Raw genomic sequence first — 26907 nt, 5'->3', positions numbered from 1 at the left:
GACAGATCTACTGGTTTTCAGTAGATGAGAAAATATATATGTGTGTTTAAGCCAACTCCTTTCCATGCTAATGTGTTAGCCCCTATGTTAGGGGAGCTTTAAAATGTTGGATTCTAGGGTGGCTGCTGCAGAAAACCCCAAAAAGATTCTTTGTTTCTATTAATGTAGTGGGTTCCAACATAAAGTATAAAGCTAGAAAGAACTTCACACCTCAGATTTTCAGATAAATGACTAGCAATGACCCTTATTCCCAGCTAAGGCTGCCCCAAGAAAAAAAGGCATGTGCGTGAACAGTTCTTCATTGTTCTAGAAGGCTATTGCATATGTATATTTGCTCTTGTAGGAACGAATAAGAGAGTCTGCAGTCCAGATTAAGACTAGAAAGGGAATATAAGGGAAGGGAGAAGAAATGTGTGGGAAATATCAGAAAGGGAGACAGAACATAAAGACTCCTAACTCTGGGAAATGAACTAGGGGTGGTGGAAGGGGAGGAGGGCGGGGGGTGGGGGTGAATGGGTGACGGGCACTGAGGGGGGCACTTGACGGGATGAGCACTGGGTGTTATTCTGTATGTTGGTAAATTGAACACCAATAAAAATTAATTTGTATTAAAAAAAAAGACTAGGAAGTAGCTTCCAGGGCAGCATAATTTTTGAAGCAAACTCCTCCTCCTCAAAGAATCATGTTTATATACCAAGAGCAACAAATGTACATATTTACTTTTGTTAGTACCTGAGTAACCAAGGTATTTAGAGAGAAGAGGAAAGAAAGGACTTCAAATAAACGTTTAACAACAGACCAGCGTAAAGGAAATCAGTAGAACTGGCTGGTAAGAATGCTCTTGGAAGACCTAGAATGTGGAAGGTTTGTTTTATAAGTGTATTGTTCACTTACATAGTTCTTGAAATAAGGCCATTTTATGAGGGAGGGGGGAATGATGGGGGTACCTGACCTACAGATCTGTATTGAAGTATGACAAAACTCTTTGTTGAATCTCAGCATTTGTGAACTTTGTATCTCCCAAAAGTCAGAACTTTCCAAACAGAATCAAAGAGAACAGAGCTATAAAAATCTTAAAGAGTGAGTTGAGTGGAAATCAATAAAATATCTAGGATAAAAACAATTCCATATTAGATTTGTTGAAATTTAATGTTTATGTTTTTGTTTCATATTCGTATTTTTTAAATCTTGTCTTGGATAAAGCAGGACAATAAGTGTTGTAGGAGAAGATTATTACTACACTTGCACGTAAAATGAGTTAGGCTTATGAAGGGTTGAATTTGGAACTCCTGGGCAGATTAAAAGGTATGGGAATGTGTCTACAAGGTTTGTTGTGTCTTCTGTATTGCTGAGGTTTGTGTTCATCCAGATACAGATTTTAACATAAGTATAATTTCTTGGGAAAGAATCCCAGGAAATATCTGGATGAGTAGAAGTTAGGGAAGGGAAATAATTCAGTGAAGATATGTTATCAAATGAGTTGCCCCTATGAGTAACTGATACTCAGTCCTGCTGGAGGTTTCAATGAAACAGGTAGAACATGCCTCTGAATTGTCCCAAATGAAAAAGCAAGAAAACTGGTATATTTATTCAGCTCACTTTCTGCCACTGGTTGAAGGTGGCTTCCAGAGTCTTATTTGAAATTCCCATCTTGCTTCAGGCTGATAGAAGCTCTCTGGACAGAAAGTTCCATGGATTTGTAGTAAGGAGTTGTCACTACACAGAGGCAGGACATTCCTTAGTGCAGCAATGTCCAAAAAAGTTGAATGGAGCCATTAATGTGAGTTACCTACGTAATTTTGAATTTTCCAAGAGCCAGGTAAGTAGACCCTGGTGAAATTATTTTAATATAGATTTTAGGCTTGTACATCCAAAACCTTATTTCAACCTGTAGACAATATAAAGATTATTGAGATATGTTATTTTTTGCCCCAAATCTTTGAAATTTGGCATGCATTTTACCCTGACAGCATAGCTTACATCTCAGTTCACACTAATTACTTTTCTAGTGTTCACATGGGGGCTAGTGGCTACTGTGTTGAATAGTGCATTTCTAGGGGAATGGATTGGTGCTTGACTCACTTTTTACTGCATTTGGGGGGAATGTGTCAGTTATTCTCTAAGCAACCCCCAAAATTAATTCTACTCAGTACACCAGGGAACCAGATACTTAAATTGAGTTTTTTGGCCCAACTAATGATTTACTTTCTCAACTGGATTATATCCCTCTGATTTCTCAAGATACAAACCCTAGGAAATGCAGTCTTCTGTTTATTTTACAGAGGTATTTTGACTTATCAACATTTTGAAAACTTTAACATTTTTTATGTCTTTGAAAATTAACATTTTAATGCTACTGTTCTCGTTAATATATCAGTGTAGAATTTTACTAGTAAAAATTGGTGCTCATTTACCTTTTGCTTTCTCCCTCCACCAGCCAAATATTTGTGGAACACCTTCTTTGGGCCATGCATAAGTTAGGCCATGTGGCCTTTCAGTGAAGAGATAAAAGGCCTGCCTTCACGGAGCTCACCGTTTAGTGAGGAAGGCATAGTAAACAGAATACTATATAAATAAGTTCCATGAAGAACGGAGTCCTTGTTTTGTTTTTTGGGTGTTTTTTTTTAAGTCATTAGTATTTTAGAGTAGTTTTAGGTTCACAGCAATTTTTTTTTTAAGATTTTATTTGAGAGAGCGAGAGCTAAAAAGAGAGAGGGAAAGAGCATGAGCAGGGGGAGGGGCAGAAGGAGAAGCAGACTCCCTGCTTAGCAGGGAGTCCAGTGGTGAGGGGAAAGGAATTCAGGACCCTGGATCACGACCCAGCTGAAGGCAGATGCTTAACTGACTGAGTCACCAAGGCACCCCTGGTTCACAGCAAAATTAAGAGGATGGTGCAGAGATGTGTATGAACCTTCTACCCCCTCATATGCGCAGTCTCCCCACCATCAACCTCCCTCACTAGAGTGTACGTTTGTTACAGTTAACGAACCTGCAGTGACACATCCATAATCACCCAAAGTCCATACTTTGTTAAAAGGAACAGGTCTTAGCAAATGGTTTTTACAAGGTGTTACTAAGCTTTATCTTATTTTAATCAAATGCCATGTGTAAAACTCAAGTATCATATGTAATAAGTTGGATAGTGGTTATTTAAAATCCTCTTAAAAGAGTATTTTCAGAACTTGTCACCTTGCAGTTCGTTTTACTTAAAGCCCTGGTTTAGATTCTTTGAAACTAATTTACAGGGAACTTTTAGGGACTCACCTATACTGTAAAATGAGTTTCAGTAAGTCTGTTTAGGAGGACATTTACACTGCCATATTTTGCATCCATTAGTGCCTAGTCTATGGGGATTCAAGTATCTTGCTTTCCCTGAGCTGTCAGATGCATGGCTGAATCACTTTTGTGCCATCTTTCTGACCTAAACCTTAGAGGACTTTGAAAAGTAGCTGCCAGCAGGGCACATCAAAGACTTTGTATTTCCATATTTCCAGTTGAGCCCTAAGAGGTATTTGAGTTGCTAATGTGAACAAGGCTATGGTTTCTCTATTAATTAAGGTCATTTTATTCGTTGGGTGAAATGTGAAAGCTTTTAACAATTTAAAGATGTTTTCAAGCATAATCGACTTTTAAGGTTTCAGATGCTAAAGAAAAAATGGTAACTAAAGCATTGGCACTTGGAAAGGTTTTACTGCAGCTGATTACATATGCAGGGTATTTCTGGAGTTATGCTAGGAAGATTCCTTCAGTAGGATTTAACAGGCTGAGCATAATAGAATGTTTTATTACATAATAATTGTCTTTAATGGGCGTGGGCATTTCATTTGGCTACTGCAATCTAGCTAATGTAACTCTAATCGAAAAGATTGCATTTACTTTTAAATATCTTTGACACATCATACTGGGTCAGTGGATTCAGTATTGGAGATCATCTGTTTTGTTTTCATAGATCTCATTTTCCAGGATGTATCACTTTCTGAAGCTTCTTTAAAAGTCATTTCCCTGGGATCCCTGGGTGGCGCAGCGGTTTGGCGCCTGCCTTTGGCCCAGGGCGCGATCCTGGAGACCCGGGATCGAATCCCACGTCGGGCTCCTGGTGCATGGAGCCTGCTTCTCCCTCTGCCTGTGTCTCTGCCTGTCTCTCTCTCTCTCTCTGTGTGTGTGTGACTATCATAAATAAATAAATAAATTAATTAAAAAAAATAAATAAAAGTCATTTCCCAATAGACCTTTGTAGCAGGTTGGGTTCCTTTCTATATATCTGCTAAATTTTTCAGTGGTTGTGAGCAAAATTGAAAAGGATGCTGGCTACCTTAAGCAAAAGAAGACTTCCTAGAAAGAGAAGGATTAAGAGAATTGATAGAAGGCCTGAGCCTCAGGCTTTGCAGACAGTCAGGAGCCAAAGGGTACAACAAGGATAACTTAGGTTGGGGTTTCTAGAACCTGAGATGGAGATTTTTGTACACATGACTTATGGAGGGAATGCTTTATGGAGAAAATTGTAAGGGAGTGAGGAAAACAGAAGTTTCCCTGAGGAAGGGAAGCAAAAAATGAGGGTTCAGGTGAAGTCTAGCTTGAGCTGGCTTCCACAGGGAGCTCTGGAGCTTTTCATCAGAGAATAAATAGTTCCACATCCTGGTATAGTGCCAGCGCCTTGTGCTCCTCTGTCATTGGCTATGGATTGCTTCTAGAAGGGGCATAGCCTCCCAGGCAGCCATGTCCTGGTGAAGTAGTTCTCTGGAGGAGGGGAGAAATAGATTTAGAGAATTGGCCAGTTTCCATGATATCCATACTCTTATCATCACTACTTTCAGGCTACCAGGGTGATGATACTGGATGTCAAGCTGGGGAGAAAGGTGAGCCAAAGCGTGCACGACAAGCTCTTATGAGCCAGTATGAGCTGGATCCAGCAAATTACTGTTCCCAGGCATCTCCTGGAGAGGGGCTAGTTGTGTGTCAAGGGCAGTTCTTTGGAGAAAGAGGCAGTTGTAAGCTGATAGCAGTTGGGGATAGGTGCACTGGTCCACAAAAGGTCTGAGAAACATCTAGAGGCTGATGCAACATAGGGAACATGGAAAGCCTGACACCGCAGGAATAGGAAGGCCAGCAGGCCTGCCCCTCTTGCTGCTGCTTTCACTGCTTCCTTAGCAATCCACTCACTGCCATTGTGTCACAAACTGAAAATGCAGTCTTCAGAGGTATAAAATGGTCCTGCTTAAGGCACGTGCCCCCCTGCGGTTCTACCCAGAAAGTATGAGAAAAGATGTAGCCTACTGTCTTTCAGTAGCAGAGGGAAGCATTCACTTTCACCAAGAGACCATGACTGTGGGGAATGGTGATTCCCAGAGAGGGGGCTGGGGAACTCTTACCAGTGGGAAATGGAGGCTGCTTAGCATCAATGGCAAGGTTTACTACAGGTGGAGGGGAAGTTGGCATAATTGTAACAAAAGGAACTAACGTTTATCATTTTTTACTTAATGCCCATACTTATTTGCTGGCAACTGTTTTTAGCTATTCCATTTAGGGTGATAGAAATTGTTGGTTGCCTGCTTCTCTACGAAGCCTTTGTCCTAAACTTCTTCTTTGATGGCAGTATCCTACTATCATCATCCTAACTTTAAGAAGCTAAAAAATGCCATGTAGTGGCCCTGATTGGAGGTCTTTAGGGAGGTGAACTTTCTGGGAAAGATTTGTCCCTTATAAAGTAGGTGGGTAAAGGGAAACTCCCAACACCTTTTCTTCCTGCTTTGAATGAAGTCATGTAAGAACCTGGTGCTTGGAGCTGTGGTAGCATCATGTAATGAGTGGAGAGGCAAGAAAAGCACAGAAAAGCTGACTGGTAACCATGATGTGATACTGTTAGATGAATCTGAAACCACTCATTTTTGTTATTACACAGACCTTATACATTCCTATTATTCTTTTATTTGTGGGTTCATTTATAATATGTTATTTCGCAGTATCTTAAGGATATAGTATTTTTAAAGATTTATTTGAGAGAGGGATAGCATGTGTGTGAGTGGGGGGAGGGGCAGAAGGAGTGAATCTTCTAGCCACTCCCTGATGAGCACAGAGCCTAATATGTAGCTCTATCACATGACCCATGAGATCATGACCTGAACCTAAGCCAAGAATATGAAGTTCAACTGACAGAGCCAACCAGGCTACCCTGTAAGGCATATATTCTTACTCTGATTTCACATAGAGGGAAACTGAGGCAAAAATTGTTAAATAACTTGATCTGAGGCATGACAAAAGTTCAGACTTTTCTGTCTGACTCCAGGGTCTGCAGGTCTTCCTCTGTACCAGACTACTTTCTTAAATATTAACAACACTTCCCACTGACATGTTCAGTATAGTACAGACCTCTGTTTCTTCTTTTTTTTCTGCTTTGTCCTTATGGCATCCCTGCTGGTTATACATTGAAACCTGAGTTATCCAAAAATCAATCCTGTAGAGCTATCAGGCTGAAGGTGAGGATCACATCTCTATAGGAAGAAAACCATCTATGACAATAGGGAAACAACCCATGAATATCAAATTCCATTAGAATAGCTCCAAACGAGAGTGTGAACAACCATTTCCAACTGAGGCCTGGGTCAACTGTGATCTACATGGGAAAGGTCTACTTCATGAGAGTTCCCAGTTGTAGTGTAGGGAGGCCTTCACTGCACAGTGCTTCTCAGAATTCATGGTTAACATGAGAGAAGTACTGGTACATGATGGTAAAGCTCTCATTTAGAGAAAACTCAATACTCCAGAATGTCAAACTACTCAGACTCAGTGATGCCAGCATTCTCAAAATTTCCTGTACCTGGATACTAATATCATAACTGCTATTGTTCCTTCTTTGAGTTTTGCTCTTGATTATGTCTTCATTACAGACTTAAGATTTTCCCTTTTTATGGTAGTCCTGATGATTTAGTTACTCCCTCTAAACACATACTAAAATGTGTTTACATATAAAATAAACCTTTTAGATAATGGTGATAGGACAGTTGTTAATAGAAAAATGAAACGACATGAAAGCATTGTCAAGCATGTTATCAAAACTTCTTTGGCTAGAACTTGAGTCATGCTGAGAGGGTATCCAAAGGATGTCATTGTTTTTATGTGCTCATTCCCTCACCAGCAGATGGTTCTGTGCTCCCTCACACCACACATACCCTTAAGTTGTGAAAGTTAATGAAAATCTAACTTTTCCTTAATCCCTTTTGTTCATTTTACTTGAATCGATGGTGGGATTAAACTGAGACAACAACAACAAAAAAAATAAACTGAGACAACATTCTAAGACTTCATGACATAACTGGCAATTTTCTTTGGTGACTATGTTGGGTCCCACATGAATATTGATAGAAAAGATCAAAGACTAAGCATATCTATTTTCTAAACATTATGCTGGGTAGACCATGCCAAGAGAACCTAATAAATGGAGTTGTTCTCTTTTGGTTATATGTGTCAGAGTTGGGGTGGCCATCAATCATATTCTGTATTTGTAGATAAGTAAATTGTGGGGCAGAAGTTTAAGTAACCTTGAACACAAGGGCACATTATGGTCTGAGTGCTCACCTCTGTTGTCCTGTCATGATCCCTCTTCTACAATAGTCTGTAGGTGAGTACCTGTTTGTGATGATGTTTTTAAAGGTCTTAGAAAACTACAAAAAAATGTGGAATGCTTGTCATAAAATTGTTTCTTTGGAATTTCTCTTTGTGGAGTATTACCTTTCATAAAAGGGTTAGGAGAAGCAGTTAAGTGAGTATGTAAAATGTCCTTAGTAAAATAAGAGGCAGATAACTATGTTAATTGATACCTAGAATTAAAAAAATATTCTGTGAAATGTGATAAGTAAACTCCTGCATTCTTACTTGGCATTATTAGTTAATGTGAAATTTAAAGAATAGGAATTTCTCATCACTTTCCCAATTGGTCATATATCTTAATATAAAACCACCCTCCAAAGATATATATGCTTGAGTCACGTAACCTTTCTCTGATTATAGTAAATATTACCTTAGGGCTGCCCAAAGAATAAGAAAATGTCACCAAACTTTCTTGAGTCAGTTGCTGTACTTACATAAATTATGTAGTGTCAACATTATACCCGATTCTTGGCTTTTCCATTGTAACAGTACATTTTTTGCTGGGTAATACACTATACCTCAAAACTTACTGATTTGAAATAATGAGCTTTTATTTAGCTCATTGGTCTGTGGGTGTTCTGGGTAGTTATGCAGTTCTAGGATGGATTTGGTTGTGTTCTGCTGGTTGGCTTCTGTGTGTGTGTGGGGGGGGGTCAGGTGGAGATCAGCTTGGGTTTGGCTGATCCATGGTTTGGGATTTCGTGATGCCAAGGGCCTTTTTCCTTTTTTTGGATTATTTATTCATGAAAGAGAAAGAGGCAGAGACAGAGGCAGAGGGAGGAGCAGGCTCCCTGTGGCAGAGTCCAATGAGGGACTTGATCCCAGGACCTGGGATCATGTCCTGAGCCAAAGGCAGATGCTCAACCACTGAGCCACCCAGGTGCCCCCCAAGGGCCTTTTTCCGTGCAATATTTCCTATTCCAGAAGGCTAGTCTTAGCATGTTTTCATAGTAGCAGCAAGGTTCTAGAAAAGAGTAGAAGCTACAAAACTTTTTGAAACCTTGCCTTAGAATTGGCTAGGGTGTTGCTTCTGCCTCATTCAATCGGCAGAAGCAAGTTACATGTCCAAGCCCTGATTCATGGGGTGATGAATTCCATCTCCTGGCAGGAGGAGGTGCAAGGTCCTGTGACAACAGGATGAATTAATTGGTGGTTATTTTTGCAGTCTTCTGCATGCTGATTCCCTGATTTAACAGTCAGTAATCATTATTTGTTCGACACTAAAATATTTTTTACAGAGAGCATGTGTGAGCATGGGGAAGGGGCAGAGGGAAAGAGGGAATCTTAAATGGGATGGGGCTTGATCCCATGACACTGAGATCATGACCTGAACCAAAATCAAGAGTTGAATGCTTAACCGACTGAGCCACCCAGGCACCCCTCACTAAAATACTTTAAAAATTCATCTCTCACCGCAACTGATCCAAGCCACCATCTCACCTGTCTGACCACAATAACTCCCTGACTTACCTCCCTACCTCCACTTTGGGCTATCTCTAATCTGTTTTCCACACATCAAGCATGGTGACCTTTTAAAAATATAAATCAATTCTTGCCTCTTGTCACCCATAGAACAATCTGTACTCTTTTCCCTGGCCCAAAATATCCCATAGTGACCTGGCTTCGATCCAGCTGCAACCTTCTTTGCCTCCTATGAAGTCCTGGAGCATGTCATACCCTTTCTGTCTCAGGGACTTTGTAATCACTGGACCTTCCCCCTGCTGTATTTCTTTCCAACTTTTCATAGGACTTCTTCTTCTTGCAACCACATCCTCAGCCACCTGGGTCAAATAGGATTCTTCTGATTACTTTCCATCATATTGCTTTGTGTACTTTCTTGATAATCCTGTTTGATTTGTTAATTTACATGTTTATTACTTATCTCTTCCACCAAAATGTGTGCTTCGTAAAGTCAAAGACAGTATCTGATTTTACACATCACTGTATATAGTAGTCACTTATTAAATGTTCATTGATTTCCTACAGAGCAAACCTTACATGAAAGTTTTACTAAATAATAAAATTAAGGAATACTTGTAACCTTCCTTTTAAAATGTGTTTTATTTTCCAGATTTTTATGGCAACATACCCAGTGACACATCATAAAGATTGATCATGACAAATGATCTTTTATTTTGGAAATAGAATTGGGATGGTCCAAAGAATTACAGGTGGATGCATCTGATGCTGCATATATAGTGATGACATTTACAGAAGAAACATATTAGTACCTTGCTTAATACAACACACGTAAACATTTTCAGAGAGGAGTCTTTGTCAGATAAAGGCCTCAGTAGTCGGAGCCTGGTTTTCCAAAAGGAGAAGAGAGCTCTCTGAAATTGAATTTTATTCGTGCTTCAGAGAGAAATGAAATCTTTCCATCATGAAAAATGAGTATCAGGTGCTTTTGATTTGCTTTGATCAGCTGCTAATCAGAAGAGATGAAGAAAGAGATGCAAGTTAATAAAGAGGCCAGACATTTGATAGGCAGTTGTGTTGCAGGAGGGTTTATGGTTGTTAATTAGATGATGGCCTTGGGAAATCCACTGTGAGAGGGAGAGATGGAGGAGGAAGTGGTATATTACACAGCCTCTCCCTAGGTCATCCCGTCTTGAAGTGTTTATGCTAAAATGCTTTGAGTCACAGAAACTACATTTTGAATGAGACACACCTGGCATTTTGAAGATGCCAGAGGACCTTTTTATAGGTCCTCTATATGTTAGTAATGATTCACATCTATACCTTGGTAATTAGTCATTTCCTCTCTTAGCATGAATAGTTTGGAAACACATTGCAGTGTACATTTGTAATTCAGGATGGCTGCCAAATATCCACAATCCCTTTTCTAGCTGGGAGAATTCCTTCTTTTGGAGTCTGTTGATGCCAGAGAAGCCAGACACTTAGTTTCCCAGCCTCCTTTGCAGTGAGGGCATCTGCATGTGGCTTAGGTTTGGGTTTAGGTGATCAGATAAACATGGCCTAGACTAGACTATGAGGAAAGCAGAGCAGGAAAGAATTCATTTTCTTGGAAGTGGTGGCAGTTGGGGTCATAGGGCCAGGAGGAACAATGACTAGTGCAGATGCTGGTGGCATTACAAATTATGAGACAACACATACATGCCCTCACTGGGCAGACTGGAATTCAAGCCATGGTCCATGTTAGGCTCCTTTGCCTCTCCTTGGTTCTTTCCTCAGGCTTTACAGCAATGTTACATGTTTCCTATTACTATCCTTTTGACAAATTCTTTTACTCTTTAGTAAAACAGGGTCACTTTTTGTTGCTTATACATAAGAGCCATGACCAGCTCCCTCTAATTAATAATGCTTACGAGGCAGTAATTAGTTATATTTCATTAAATATATTGCCCCTTATATGGTAAACACAATTATATGTTAGTGTGGCCCAGTACCACCCAAATGTTGAGAATTTTATTTGGGAAGATTTAAAAGTTCTGTTTCATTGGTTTCTAGGTTCTTTATTAATTAAATCATAACCATAATTTTAAAATTAGGACACTTTAAGTCAATGTTATGCTTCACTCTTTTTTTTTTTTTGTTATGCTTCACTCTTGAAAAAGATGTCACTTTCTTCTGAAAATAGTTTCATTAAATAGAATTAGTCTATTTAACAATTTTCTGTGAAGTCTGATCATTCTCATTTTATGTTTTAGGAGATATCAGGGAGGCAAACATTTGCTGCTGCCACAAAGAGAGTAATTACCTTTAGTAAAAAGTTTGAGCAGAAGCTTATAAAGATTAATGTATATTTAATACTTGAAGATCTATGTGGCTTGATAACTATTTAAAATATTTTATTGGAAACTTGCTAAAACCAAGAATTATGAAGCACTAGAGAGTAAGAACTGAATAATGTTTGTGTAATTCCTCTTTGCAAAACAGCTCTTAAGAATTTATAGTCTAAGGGGACACCTGGGTGGCTCAGTAGTTGAGCATCTGTCTTTGGCTTGAGTCATGATCCTGGGGTCCTGGGATGGAGTCCTGCATCAGGCTCCCTGCAGGGAGCCTGCTTCTCCCTCTGCCTATGTCTCTGCCTCTCTCTCTGTGCCTCTCATGAATAAATAAATAAAACCTTTCTTAAAAATTAAAAAAAAGAATTTATAGTCTAAGGCACTGGTACTCAAAGTCTGGTCCACAGACCTGTGCTGTCTGCATACTATGACTGGTTGAACAGTGAAATGTGAAATTTCTGCCAGAACATCATTGATGTTTTGCATAAGAACTTCTTGAAGGAAACAGTGACTTGATTTGTATCCTTGTGCAAGTTCCTTATCTTGTCATTGATCATAACAAAAAGTTTGTATATTGGCTACTTTGAGTAGCAGCAGTAATTGAGTGATAATAAATACGACAAAAAAACAAGAATAACTAGTGATTACATCAACCTGTGGAACAGCAAAATACGATTTTACATTAACGTTCATTTCAAAACAAATATTTAAATCAAGTACTTATTTTTTTTAAGACTTTTTATTTATCCATGAGAGTGAGAGAGAAAGAGAGACAGAGAGAGAGACAGAGACACAGGCAGAGGGAGAAGCAGGCTCCATGCAGGAAGCCTGACGTGGGACTCCATCCTGGGTTTCCAGGATCACGCCCTGGGCTGAAGGCAGTGCTGCCCTCAAGTACTTATTTTAAGACCCTATTATCCTCTTTTTATAAGCGAACTTTGGACACGTAGTAAATGCAAAACAGTACTCTGGATTTTGTTGAGTTTACAGAAACATCTGAGATAATCATGATCATCAAGATTTTTCCAACCTTATAAGCAGGAAAAGAGGGATCCCTGGGTGGCGCAGCGGTTTGGCGCCTGCCTTTGGCCCAGGGCGCGATCCTGGAGACCCGGGATCGAATCCCACATCGGGCTCCCGGTGCATGGAGCCTGCTTCTCCCTCTGCCTGTGTCTCTGCCTCTCTCTCTCTCTCTCTCTGTGACTATCATAAAAACTAAAAAAAAATTAAAAAAGCAAACCTTTAAAAAAAATAAGCAGGAAAAGAGAGAAAAACGGTTGTATATGTTTCAAATACCAGATATGGTGAATGCTCAAGGCTGTTTTTAATAAGAATTATAGCCCATTAGAAAGGTCTGTCTATATAGTACCTTAAATAAATATTGGATAAGTTGATTGTTAACATTTTTACCTCAAATATGTGTGCGTGTGTGTATGTATGTATGAATTGGTAGCTCTTAAGAGATTTTAAAAAAAAAACTATTTGCCCCAGGGCACCTGATGACTCAGTGGGTTAAATGTCTGACTCTTGATTTTGGCTCAGGTCTTGATCTCAGGGTCATGAGATTATGCCCTATGTCTGGTTCCATGCTGAGCATGAAGCCTGTTTAAGATTTTCTCCCCCTCCGCCTCCCCCTCCCGGCCCTGCTTGCATGCCTCCTCTCTCTCTCTCAAAAAACTAAAACAAAAAACTTTTGCCCCTGGAAGAGTATTTATAGATAAAAATAATGATAATAGTAAAGTAAGACATTGGCTTTTTTGTTAATAAAGAGTTATTTTCTAATATTTACCCGTCATTCTTTCAAATAAAGCACCAGATCTAAAAATTAAAAAAAATATTTTTTATCATTATTAAACTAGAAACAGCCAAAATTCACCTGTGGTATTATATTGGAGGTTAGAAGAGTGGTTATGTACATCTGAAATTAACCATAATTCAATTTTTAAAAAAGAGGGGTTGTGTTTGGAGAATCTTGGCAGGAAGAAGGCACAAGAAACTTTGAGCTGCTGAAAATGTTCTAGGTCTGTGCTATGCAATATGGCAGCCAGTAGCCACTATGGCTATTTAAATGTAATTTAAATAAAGTTACAAGTTAAATTCCTCAGCAGTACTGGCCACATTTGATGTGCTCAGTGACATGGTGGACAATAGCTAATGAATGGGGCAGTACAGAATTATATTTCTTTACAGAACCTTTCTATCATTGTAGAAATTCCTATTGGACAGTGCTGTGTTCGATGTGGGTCTGGGTTGTTGCTTGAGTGTACAAATATTGAGTGTCAATATTCGTCAAGTCTTATACTTAAGACTTACGGTAGTAAGTTATACATCAGTGTGAGAAGTATATAAAGAAAAATTAGATATTTGGCTCTATTGGCTTTTTCAGTTCAGCTCAAGAGATGTCTGTGCCATTTCCGAATACTGAGAAGTCTGGGCAGGGACTTAGTTGAAATAGATAAGATGTACTTCCAAGACCTATACCACTAGGTACCCTCCGTGGAGCTAGGTGACCCTCTATGAAGCATGTGTCAAAGGTGTATGGGGCAGGGCAAAGGCTGCCTCAGATCTACCAGCCTAAAAGGGGGATCCTGGGACACCTTTAACCCTAACCCTAACCCTAACCCTGAATAATAACAGTCTTTGGAATATCATTACCAGAGGAGATCTTATTCTCTACATGGGAGATGGAAAAGTTGTTGAAACACTTTTTATTAATTTTGGGTTCACTGTTAGTCATTTTAAAACCTTGCTTTTATGATGGAGACATTCTTCTCATCACTCATGTCTATGGCGGGTGGGTGGTGCTGGAGCAACAATTAATGAGAAAATAGTATATAAATTAGACTAACGGTTTCTTTTTTCTTGTGGTTTTTATATGAACACTTCCTCCTTTTATTTTTTCTTTTCATATTTTGAGGATGTCAGCAGGGTTAGATCACTTTTTTGGTTTTCTTTTTTTTTTCTTTTTTACTTTTCTGGTTTTCTATTCATTTAAAACCCTATTACTCAAGATGTATTCCGGTAAGCAGTAGCATTGATATCACCTGGAGTTTGATATGTTTAGTTTAAAATGCAGATTGTTGGGCCCTCTCCCAGACCTAAAAGCCAGAGCCTGTATCTCAAAAGGAGATTCCTGTGTACCTTGTCATTCAGAAAAAGCACTGTGTAAGAGTCTAAAATTAATGGGTGAAAATAATCAGAGGCACCCAGAATATTGCATTAACTACACTACTGTATTAGGTTGTTTTGTAGTCCATTAGCCAAGATGAGTTATAGCTATTAAATTGACCATCTAATGTCAGCTAAATTTAACAGCTGTAAAAGGTTCTTTCCCTCTTGTGGGATTTTTCATCTTACAGAGAAACTGAGTACCATATGTTGTAGTCCATCTTCTAATAGGCATGTGAGATGTCATATGTATTTTATATAATAAAAGTGAAAAGTGCTTTTTTATGTAGTGTCACTCACAGTGAAAAATGACATATAAAAAGATAAGTGCACCATTTTAAGCCTTTAACTAAGGCAATGGCAATTTACTAAGATGGCAATTTAATAAGAAATAACTATACTGACAGCTTTCTATTAATCTCTGAAATGGAAAGAAGAAAAAGAATGAATAACCCCAAGTGTCAGATAATTAATTTTACTTATAGTTAGCTTTATGTAATGTATGTTCTGCTTACTTTTGACTAGGGATGACTTCATTTCAAATCAAGTACTCAGGATGTATCAGAAAACCTGACTTGACAGGAACAAAGCTTCCTCGGTTGGGGAGTTTCCTCTCTATCCCCATTCACCTGCTGTTGGAACTTCTTTAGTAACTCCCATCATAGGCAAATAAACTGTGCATCCCAAGAGGCTTCACATCTTAGTCAGAATGAACTTATTTTGCTTAATCACAAACATGGACAGTAAAAGTTGATATTGAGCATGACATGGAAACAAAATAAGAACCAATGTTGAGTGCTGTGGGTGTACCAACTGCTGAACCTAAACGCAGGATCAGCAGAGGCCTCAGTCACAACAGAGATAACTTTGAACTTGTATGGAACATCATTCAGGACTGTCATCCTACCACATGGCCCTCATAAGGGGGAACAAGTGCTGCCAGAATATCGCTTGTCATCAGGGAGATAGCCAAAATGGTCTGCCAGTCTTCTGTACAATCCATAATCCACCTCTGTCTATCCATCTGGTCAACCAGCATGAACTTGATTTTTTTTCCGCCAAACTCTTAATTTGTTCATATTTCTTTAACCCAGTCATTGTACATATTCTGAATGCCCATGAAGCGGGCACGTACAGAGAGGATGCCAGTGTAAGCAGAAAAGCCCCTGCTTGTAATGAGCTTACATGGTCTAGCTCCTACATAGCCTAGCTCTTATAGACCACAGACTTTAGAGCACAGGCCAGTATTGCCAGTTAAGTGAGCTAATAACAAAAGTCATTTGTCCCAGAAGAACCCATATTGTTTTCTCAGGTTTTTTTATTTAATGAACCACTTTAGGGCATTTTTAGGATATGTATCATTAGTTTCCTATGATTGCTCTAACCAATTACCACAAACTTGTTGGCTGAAAACAGCAGAGATCTGTTCTCTCACAGTTTAGAAGGCCAGAAATCTGAAATCACTATCAATGGGTTGAAATAGAAGTATCACTAGGGACACACTCTCTCCTGAGGACTTGTCCCTTGCCTCTTCCAGCTTCTGGTGACTGCCAGTACTTTTTGACTTGTGCCCACATCACTCCAGTCTTCAAATCTCTCTCTTCACATTGTCCTCTCCTCTGTGTCTTTCTCTCCCTCTGCCCACCCCCACCCCTAATGTGATGGCTAATTCAGGATAATCTCCCCATCTTAAAACCCTGAATTTAGTCACATCTGATCATTTCTCAGCCTTCTTCAGACTTCAGGGACTTAGGAGCTTCCCCTTTAAAATGTTTATTAAAGAGCAGACACTGTCTAGCATGTTCCACAAAGGAGCATGGGTCTTACCTAACATCAGGTGTTACTAATAATTAATGAAGTAAATGAGCAAAGAAAGCATAAGCACAATCTCAGCATTCCAACGTCTGTCTTTGAAGGGGTCTGGAACCTCTGACACAGCTTCTATTTTTATGTACTAGGATGCGTTTTGGTTTAGTAGTAACTGGTAATATGGCCTGAAAGTGTGATACAACTTAGTTCAGGCAAAGCCATTTAGATTTAGGGCTTCTCATTTTCTCATACTTGATTAGTTACATAGGTAGAGAGTCTATATGACTAATGTCCATTCCATGGAAGGCTGTACCCCATAAATCCAAAAATTCTGGGTTAATTTTTTTAAGCAATTTAGGCAGACCAGGAATGACCTGCTAAAAACTTAGATAAGAAACTCTGGGTTATCTTCCTGCTAGTAAATCCCAGCACAGTATTTACAAGAAGTTCTGGTTTTGTTAAGATCAGCACTTCCTAGGGAAAGTGGTGGGAGGAACATCCTAGGGAGGGAGGGAAAGAGAGAGGGAGGAGTGATATACCCGCAGTTAATTTTTTTCTCCCATACATGAATTGTGGTTTAGATGTACAGAATATTCACTTTTGAAACCTTACTATTTGGGGACCAAGTATGAAAATAAATCCAGAAAATTATTTTCTTAGGTCCATCCTGAAATGACTTCGCTGGTGTATTTTCTACAAGAGTATAGTGAATGGGAACTATTTAAAAACAAGGGTTGTAGACATTATGTCTGAACAAAATTTAGTATATTTGCTTATACTCAGGCTACCTCAGAGACTTTAAGAAAATGATCATCAGTGTGTGTAATTTATTTATGGGATATTTAGATGCCTTTATTGTGTGAGATTAAAAACAATTAATCTACTTGCATCTGATGAATGAGAGAATGACTTGGATAAAATAATGGAGCTCCTATTTTTATTTATGGGCAGATCTACTTTAATTTCAGTTAACCTTTGTTATGGAGACAATAATAAGAGTAGGATGATTCTCTTTCACTTTGATTTTGGCTTTTGCATTGAAGAAACAGTGTATACTTGGCACCTGATATTTACACTGCCATCTGTCTGTTGGTTTTCTTGCTGAGAACAGATTCACAGTAATGTGTGGGGAGGAAATCATTATCAGAATCTTTTCTAAGAAGGTCAACTCTGTGTGGTATCTGAATGCCCTTGGGCGATGAGGGTTGAAGACCACATTGCTCTATTTAGCTTTCCTTGCTCTCTGCCTTAGGATGACCTGCTCATCGTAAGACCACGGATGGTTGGTCTCCAACTTCTCTTTATATCTTGTTAAGGTAGGGTTTAAAGGAAGGACAAAAGGGCAAGATCTCTGAGTAGCAACTTTTAGTATTTGACTTGACGTTTTTCAAAGTATCACTCTCAGGAGGAGAAAGAGGGAGGATGTTTTTCTCTGCTGGATCACTGGAATCCTACTTAGTGTTGCTTGAAAAAATGGGTCTCAGAGATTGTGTGCAACACCTCAAGAGACTCCCAGGTTTTAACTAGTTGCCTTATCATTCCCCTAACGGAGACCTTTGCCCTTAGCAACTCTGCTCATGATAGAGCCTGACATTTTGTAGAGCACCTTAGGGTTTTAAAAGCATTTTTATAAATGTTAGCACATTTTCTCCTGGAATAACCCTCTGAAGTAATCTGGGCAGGTACTAATCTTCAATTTATAGATGAGAAAATGGAAGCTAAGAGAGGTCAAGCAAATTGCCCAAAGTCATGTCATTCTTAATCAACAGAATGGAGGTTGGAGCTTATTCCTGCAGGAACTTAATCCAAAAGTCTTACTGTTAACCATGATAGATATACTCACATTCCTTCAGGGGCCTTGTGGATAACAATTGAGTGACATTGGGTGGGGGAAAAATGGTATGCTCACAGGTGATCTAAAGGAGTGTGAATAATTTTATAGGGTATGGTACTGTCAATCTTCTTTCTTCTTTCTTCCTCTATTCACCATCAGCAATATTGGAGGCTTCCTGGGTCTCATGCAGCCAGACATTTGTCACTCCTGTCTTTCAACTTTGCAGGCAGTGTGAATGTAAGTGATGGTTACCCGGGAGGGGACCTTGTATAAATAAGGTTGACTAGAGGCTGATTGCCAGTAGTGTTTGGCAGTATAGTATGTGATAGGTAGATCTAAAGTGACAAGGAAAAAGTTTTGACAGGTGAGCCCAAGACCTTCTGTTGGTTCAAATACAGAAATCTGAGCTCTATAGGATCTGAAAGGCCATCTAGTTAAACTCTCATTTCAAGCATTTCAAAATGTGTGGGTCTTAGAGTGGTTTTCTACTATCACAATAATACCTCATAACAAACACAAATCCTCAGTGGCATAGTGCAATAAATGTTTATTGCTCACGGGGCTTGGATGAGCCAGGGGTCAACTATGCAGCTTTAATGATCTCAGCTGGTTGGTTGATCTGGGCGAGCCTCAGCTGGGAAGAGCAGGGCCGCTCAGCCCTGCTACATCTGTCTTTCATCTTTCAGCAAGCTCACCCAGGCACATTCTCAAGGTGGGGCAGTCGTGTTGCCAGAACACTAGAGGGAGCTGACAAGGTCTCTCAGGACCTAATCTTGGAGTAGTTAACTGTTGCTCTGTTGGACAAAACAGGTCACCTGGGTAGAGAAATACACCTTACTGTTCTGGGAGCAACTCCAAAGTCAAATGGCAAAAGGTATGGGTCCAAGAAGGGTAATTACTATATAATGGAGGTGTTATTACATCTTTCAATCCTAGTTACATAACAGTTTAGGAATAGAAATAGGATAGAGCCAGGCCGTTACCATACCCCCCCGCACTAATACCTTTCACTTTGTTTCCAGAGAATCTCAATTTGTCTTAGACATGCCCCTCACCCCAAAGAAGCACCAGGTATTTAGAGCCTTGGGTTTGCTACCAGGCTTCCTTCTAATTCCCCAGTTTGTGCTGTGGCTTTGTTTTCTGCCAACACTTCCCTAATCCCTGCCACAGTAGAGAACACTCTTAATTAAGGTGTTCACTGATAAAGTCCAGTGGTGGCTCCAACATTTTTACCACCAAAGAACATTTATGATTTCTTTTTCCTGTAGTCTCCATGTTTGGAAATTACTCTGTAGCAGAATTCTTAATAATTATTTTTCCCTTTAAAAATATGGAGCATATACAAACTGCCAAATAGAGCTTCTGGTTGGCATGAGCTACTGAACTGAGCCAAAGCTAGACAAAAATAAAGACTGTCACTGCTTCAGCCAGCTTGGACCTGTACTTCATGGCTAAATGCCCAAGTGTGGTCAGGCCTCTTGGTTTTCATTTCTGTCTTCACTGATTTCAGATTGAGAGTCATAGTGGCGAGGTACGCTTCTATCTTGAGCATTTTCTCATAACTGGACCTCTCTGAAGACAGAAGACCCTTCCCTTCTGTCAGCCCCTCAGTCTAGGGTTTTCTCAAATGAGGCATGGGACCTTGATTACTCAAAAGATAACAATTATTCAGTCTCAGTCACAAAGGTCATTAGTCTGCCTTCTAACAAGTCAAGGTACAGTTTCATATTAAAAACTGATGTCATTTAGTTCTGGGAAAAGACTTTAAAAGAATCAAGAGAAAGGGTAGGATAAATTAAAAAGAGCAGTCTTTTGGGCAGGTAATTTAGTTCATGTGTTTCTGAATTTCTGGCGATTTAAAATTCAACTTGCATAAAATATGCTGAGTGGTTTTTAGAAGTTTCAGCAATTGCAATTTACTGCTGTACTTCACATGCATGAATTGTGTTCCAAATGCATGCAAGTTGCCTTTTATCTCTCTATCATGGGAAAGGTCAAATATGGAGATCATTTTACACAGCTGGAATATTTGATTCTTTGTATGACTGTAGCCAAGTAGAGAAGTCAATGAGCATTTCGAAAATGGTTGCAAGCTGTGATTTAAAAAAAGAAAAAAAAAACCTGGTGTCGATCCAACTGGGGGAAGATGAATTTTTCAGTGTGGTGTGGCATCATGATATTTGAAGGACTTTGCACATATTATGGAATATTGCAAATAGTGGGTAAAGTACCTAAGGCATTTTTGAGGGGGAGAGCAATTCCCATATGCTTTTGAAAGTTTATCACTCCTTAATTAAGATACAGGACTGAAAAAGTGTGTCTAATAGAACTTTTTTGCTTTGATAGAGATGTTTCACTTACAATTTTTCCTCCAAAACATGTATCCATTGTATAATGTATGTAAGGTTATCATATTTTAGTTCAGAGAAGCAGAATTTTTTTTCTTTAAGATTATGAGCTGAACAAGGCACACATTTGGTGTTATGACACATACAGTGGAGGAATAATGGCTTCTCCTTTTTATACTCCTGCATGGCTGCTCCTGTACTGTATCTGACCATGTAAACACTATCCTTTTCAAACTTACTAATGCAGTTGACCCTTAAACAATGAAAATTCTAATTGTGTAGGCCTTTTTATATGTAGATTTTCAAAAAAGATTTATTCACTCATTTTAGTGAGGCAGTGTGCCCAAATGGGGAAGCAGAGGAAGGGAGAGAGGTCTATTCCATTTTATTACCAATCAGACTCCCTGCAGAGTGTGGAGCCAGATGCAGGGCTCAACCCCAAGACCCTGAGATCATGACCTGAGACTAATTCAAGAGCCAGCCACCCAACTGCTTGAGCCACCCAGGTGCCCTATATATGCAGATTTTTTGATAAATTTGATGCAGTACAGTAAATGAATTTTTTATTATTTTCTTTCTCTTTTCTCTAGCTTTTAAGAATATAGTATATATTACATATAACATACAAGATGTGTTATTTGACTGTTAGCAGTCAGCATGAACTGTTCAGGGGTCAGTTGTAATTATGTAAGATACATCATATCTGTTCTTTTTTCATTTAAACACAATAAATCTTTCCTCCTCCTTAATATAAACATAGCGCATCATTTCATTATTTGTTCATGATGCACCAGCTCCTGGTACAATCCAAAGGCAAGGAAATGTACTTGCTTTTTATATTCTTAAATGTATTTCAGATTTAACCAGATTTCTTAGTAGCATTATAGATTTCTTTTGGATTATATCAAATACGTAGAAAGAGATTCCTTTTTTTTTTTTTTATAGAGGAGGCTCCATGCCCAGCACAGAGCCCAGTGTGGTGCTTGAACTCATGACCCCGGGGTCAAGACCTGACCTGAAGTCAAGAGACCAATTTTTTTTTAATAAATTAATTTTTATTGGTGTTCAATTTACCAACATACAGAATAACACCCAGTGCTCATCCCGTCAAGTGTCCCCCTCAGTGCCCGTCACCCATTCACCCCCACCCCCCGCCCTCCTCCCCTTCCATCACCCCTAGTTCGTTTCCCAGAGTTAGGAGTCTTTATGTTCTGTGTCCCTTTCTGATATTTCCCACACATTTCTTCTCCCTTCCCTTATATTCCCTTTCACTATTATTCATATTCCCCAAATGAATGAGAACATGTTTGTCCTTCTCCGATTGACTTATTTCACTCAGCATAATACCCTCCAGGTCCCTCCACGCTGAAGCAAATGGTGGGTATTTGTCGTTTCCAATGGCTGAGTAATATTCCATTGTATACATAAACCACATCTTCTTTATCCATTCATCTTTCGATGGACACCGAGGCTCCTTCCACAGTTTGGCTATTGTGGACATGGCTGCTAGAAACATCGGCTGCAGATGTCCCGGCGTTTCATTGCATCTGTATCTTTGGGGTAAATCCCTAACAGTGCAATTGCTGGGTCATAGGGCAGGTCTATTTTTAACTCTTTGAGGAACCTCCACACAGTTTTCCAGAGTGGCTGCACCAGTTCACATTCCCACCAACAGTGTAAGAGGGTTCCCTTTTCTCTGCATCCTCTCCAACATTTGTTGTTTCCTGCCTTGTTAATTTTCCCCATTCTCACTGGTGTGAGGTGATATCTCATTGTGGTTTTGATTTGTATTTCCCTGATGGCAAGTGATGCAGAGCATTTTCTCATGTGCATGTTGGCCATGTCTATGTCTTCCTCTGTGAGATTTCTCTTCATGTCTTTTGCCCATTTCAGGATTGGATTGTTTGTTTCTTTGCTGTTGAGTTTAATAAGTTCTTTATAGATTTTGGAAACTAGCCCTTTATCTGATATGTTATTTGCAAATATCTTCTCCCATTCTGTAGGTTGCCTTTTAGTTTTGTTGACTGTATCCTTTGCTGTGCAAAAGCTTCTTATCTTGATGAAGTCCCAATAGTTCATTTTTGCTTTTGTTTCTTTTGCCTTCGTGGATGTATCTTGCAAGAAGTTACTGTGGCCAAGTTCAGAAAGGGTGTTGCCTGTGTTCTCCTCTAGAATTTTGATGGAATCTTGTCTCACATTTAGATCTTTCATCCATTTTGAGTTTATCTTTGTGTATGGTGCAAGAAAGTGGTCTAGTTTCATTCTTCTGCATGTGGATGAAGAGACCAATGTTTAACTGACAGAGCCATCCAGGTGCCCAGGAAGAGGTTATTTTTTATCTTTATCTTCATCATTTTCTATATGGACATTAATGTAACATGTTAATTGGACTAAATTGGGAATCATGCCACGTTTTGAGTTTTGAGTAATTCCACATGATCTTCTAACTCATCTCTGGCACAACATATAGCAACATTTAAAATCACTTGCAAGACAGTCTATTATTGTTGGGTTTCTGGCTGATTGGAATCTTTTATATCTACACTGACAATACAGTAGCCATTAACCTTATAAGGTTATCAAGCTTATGTATGTGGCTAGTACAAATGAGGAGCTAAATAATCCTTTAAAAAAACAGCTTTGGGGTGCCTGGGTGGCTCAGTTAAACATCTGCCTTCAGGTCAGGTCATGATCTCAGAGTCCTGGGATCAAGCGCCATGTCAGGCTCACTGCTCAGCAAGTCAGCTTCTCCCCTCCATTTGCCCACCCCCTCCCCACTCTGCTCTTGTTCTCTCTTCTCTCAAATAATAGAATAAAATCTTAAAAGAAAAAACAGCTTTATTGAGTGTAATTGACATGCAAATAAATGCCCTTACTTAAAGCATGCAATTTGGTACATGTTGACATATGAATGCAACCATGAAACCATCAACATTAATCAAGGCAGTGAACATTTCCATCATCCCCCAAATTTTCTTGTGGCCTTTCTCAATCTCTCATTGCCCACCTTATCCAACCTCTGTCCCCAGGCAACCATAAATTTTATTGTGTCACCATATATTAAATTGCATTTCCTAGAGTTTTATATAAATGTAATCATGTTGTATGTATGTATACTTTTTTGGTCTGGCTTCTTTCATCATTATTCTGAGATTCATCCATGTTGTAGCATGTAGCATGTATCAAAAAGTCTATTCCATTTTATTGTTAGACAGCAGTGTCTATAGTATGTATATACCACAGGTGGTTCATACATTCACCTATTGATGGACATTTGGGTGGTTTCTAGGTGGTGGTTGCTGGGGAAGGGTTTATTTGGTATTTTGTTTTGTTTTTGTCTGTTACCAATAAAGCTCCTATGAACATAAATGCACAAGCCTTTATGTGGACTTATGCTTTGATTTCTCTTGAGTAAATACCTAAGCATGAAATGGCTAGAACATAATAGTAGACATATGTTTAACATTTTAAGAAACTGCCAAAATGTTTTCCATAGTGCTTACAACATATTACATTCACTGAAGAATGTGTAAGACTCTGTTTTTCCACATCCTTACCAACACTTGGTATGGTTAATCTTTTAATTATAGCAATTCTAGGGGGAATGTAGTGATACCAAATGGTGTTTTATGTTTTCCTAATGACTAGTGCTATTGAACATATTTTATATGAATGCTTATCAGTATGTAGTATATTCCTGAAATCTGTTCAAGTCTTTTGCCCATTTTTTGATTGGATTCATTGGTTTTTCAAGATTATTATTGTATTTGAATATTCTTTGGATATTCTCAATACAAGCTTTTTATCAGATTTACAGTTATAAAATAAGTTTCTCAGTCTTTGGCTTTTGCCTTTTCATTCTCTTAACAGTGTCCTTTGAAGAATAAAAGTACTTAACTTTGAAGCTTAATTTTTCAAAATTCTTTTTAATGTTGTATCTAAGAAATCTCTGCTTATCTATGACTACTAAGATTATCTTGTGTTTTCTCCTAGAAGTTTTCTAGTTTTAGGTTTTATTTAGGTCTTTGATCCATTCTGAGTTATCTTTTTATGTGGTAATAAGTATGACTGAAGTTCATGTTTTTGCAAATGGGTAGTAATTGTTGCAATCCCAGTTGTTGAAAATACTTTCTCTACTGCATTGCCTCCCCATCTTTGTTGAAAATCAGTAGTCCATATATCTGTGGTTCTACTTCTGGACTCTATTCTGTCTATTGATCTGTTTGTCTTAACTTCAACACTACACTACCTTGATTACTTATTCCTCTAACTGTTGTTTTTCAGCCTTGTTTCAGCTATTCTAAGTTGTTTGAATTTCAGTATTTTTAGAATCAATTTGTCATTTTCTTTTTAAGATTTTATTTATTTTATTCATGAGAGACAGAGAGAGAGGCAGGCAGAGACACAGGCAGAGGGAGAAGCAGGCCCCATGCAGGGAGCCTGATGTGGGACTCAATCCCAGTACTCCAGGATCACACCCTGGGTCAAAGGCAGGTGTTAAACCACTGAGCCACCAGGGATCCCCAATTTGTCCATTTTCTATTAAAAAAAAAGCCACCTGGGATTCTGATTGTCATTGCATTTCATCTATAGTTCAAATTGGGGAGAACTGATCTTGTAACAATAGGACTTGAGACTTAGAAGCAAGATATATTTCTCCACTTACTTAGGTCTTTAACTTTTCTTGGTAATCTTCTAAGCTTACAGTTTAGTTTTATCACATTTATTCTTAAGTATTTCATAGTTTTTAATGCTATCTTAAATGACTTTTAAAAATTTTGTTTCCTGCGCAGCCCTGGTGGCTTAGCGGTTTAGTGCTGCCTCCAGCCCAGGACGTGATCCTGGAGACCTGGGATCGAGTTCCACGTCAGGTTCCCTACATGGAGCCTGCTCTAACCTCTGCCTCTCTCTCTCTCTCTCTCTCTCTCTCTCTCTCTCTCTTTCTGTGTCTCTAATAAATAAATAAAATCTTAAAAAATAAATGAATAAAAATTTCATTTTCCACTATTTGTTGCTAGTATATAGAAATACAATATATCTTAATATATTCTTCAGTTTTGATAAATTAATGTATATTATGTAGATTCCAATAGACCATTTTTATGAATAAAGATGGTTTTGCTTCTTATTTCTCAATATGGATGCCTTTTATTTTGTTTTCTTGCCTTATTACCCTAACTAGACTCTCCAGAATGATGTTGATTAAATGTGTTCGTCTTGTTCTTCATCGTAGGGGAAAAAGAAGTCTTCTTACTATTATATATAATATTAGCTCTGTTTTTTACAAATGCCCTTTATCAAGATAGGTAATTCCCTTGTATTTCAAGTTTGCTAAGATTTTTCATCAGTAATAAATGTAGAATTTTTGTTAATGCTTTTTCTACATCTATTGAGAATAGAATCTTTTGGCTTGTTAATATATGAATTACAGAGGTGCCTGGGTAGCTTAGTTGGTTGAGTATTGGACTCTTAGTTTTAGCTCAGATCATGATCTCATGGGTTGTCAGATTGAGCCTCTTACCCCCCTCTCCTCTCCCTCTCCTCCTTCCCCCCCCCATTGGCTCCTCACTCAGTGAGGTGTCTGCTTAAAAGATTCTCTCCCTCTGCTCTTCTCCCTGCTCTTGCACTCTCACATGCATGCTCGCTCTCTCTAAAAATTTTTGAAAAAAATATGTGAATCATATTAGTTTTTCAAATGTAAACCAACTTTGCTCTTCTGAATTAAATCCTATTTGTTCACAATGTATTATCTATTTTATACACTGTTAGATTCATCTGAAATTTTTATTAGAATTTGCACATCTGTGTTCATGATGATTTTGGTATGTAGTTGTCTTTTATTATAAAGTATCTTTTTTGTTTTGGAAACAGTGATGTTTACTTAATATAATAAGTTGGACAGGATTCCTTCATTTCAATTTTTTGGATAAGTTTGTGTAGAATTGGTATCATTTCTTCAAGTGATTGAAAAAGTTCACCAGTGAAGTTATCTAGGCTCAGAGTTTTCTTAGTTGGAGGGTTTTAAATTAACAAAGTCAATTTCCCTAATAGCTATGGTATGGTTATTGAGTGAACTTTGGTAGTTTGTGTCTTTCGTGGAATTTGTTCTTTTGTCCAAGTTCACAAATTCATTGTCATAAGGTTCAGAACATTTTGTATCCTTTCAATGTTTGTAAAATCTGTAGTGATGCCCTATCATTTTTGATTTTGGTAAATAAAAAGTCACAATTGATAAATCATGTCCCCTCTCTTTTTCCTGCTCAGTCTTCCTATCAATTTTATTAATCTTAAGAACCAGGTTTATATTTCATTTATTTTTTTCCATTGTTTTTTGCTGTTTACGTATTGACTTTTA

This window comes from Nyctereutes procyonoides, unplaced genomic scaffold (assembly GCF_905146905.1).
Source record: "Nyctereutes procyonoides isolate TBG_1078 unplaced genomic scaffold, NYPRO_anot_genome, whole genome shotgun sequence".
Lineage (NCBI taxonomy): Eukaryota > Metazoa > Chordata > Mammalia > Carnivora > Canidae > Nyctereutes > Nyctereutes procyonoides.
The sequence above is the reverse complement of the archived record's forward strand: the minus strand, read 5'-3'. Positions refer to the sequence as shown.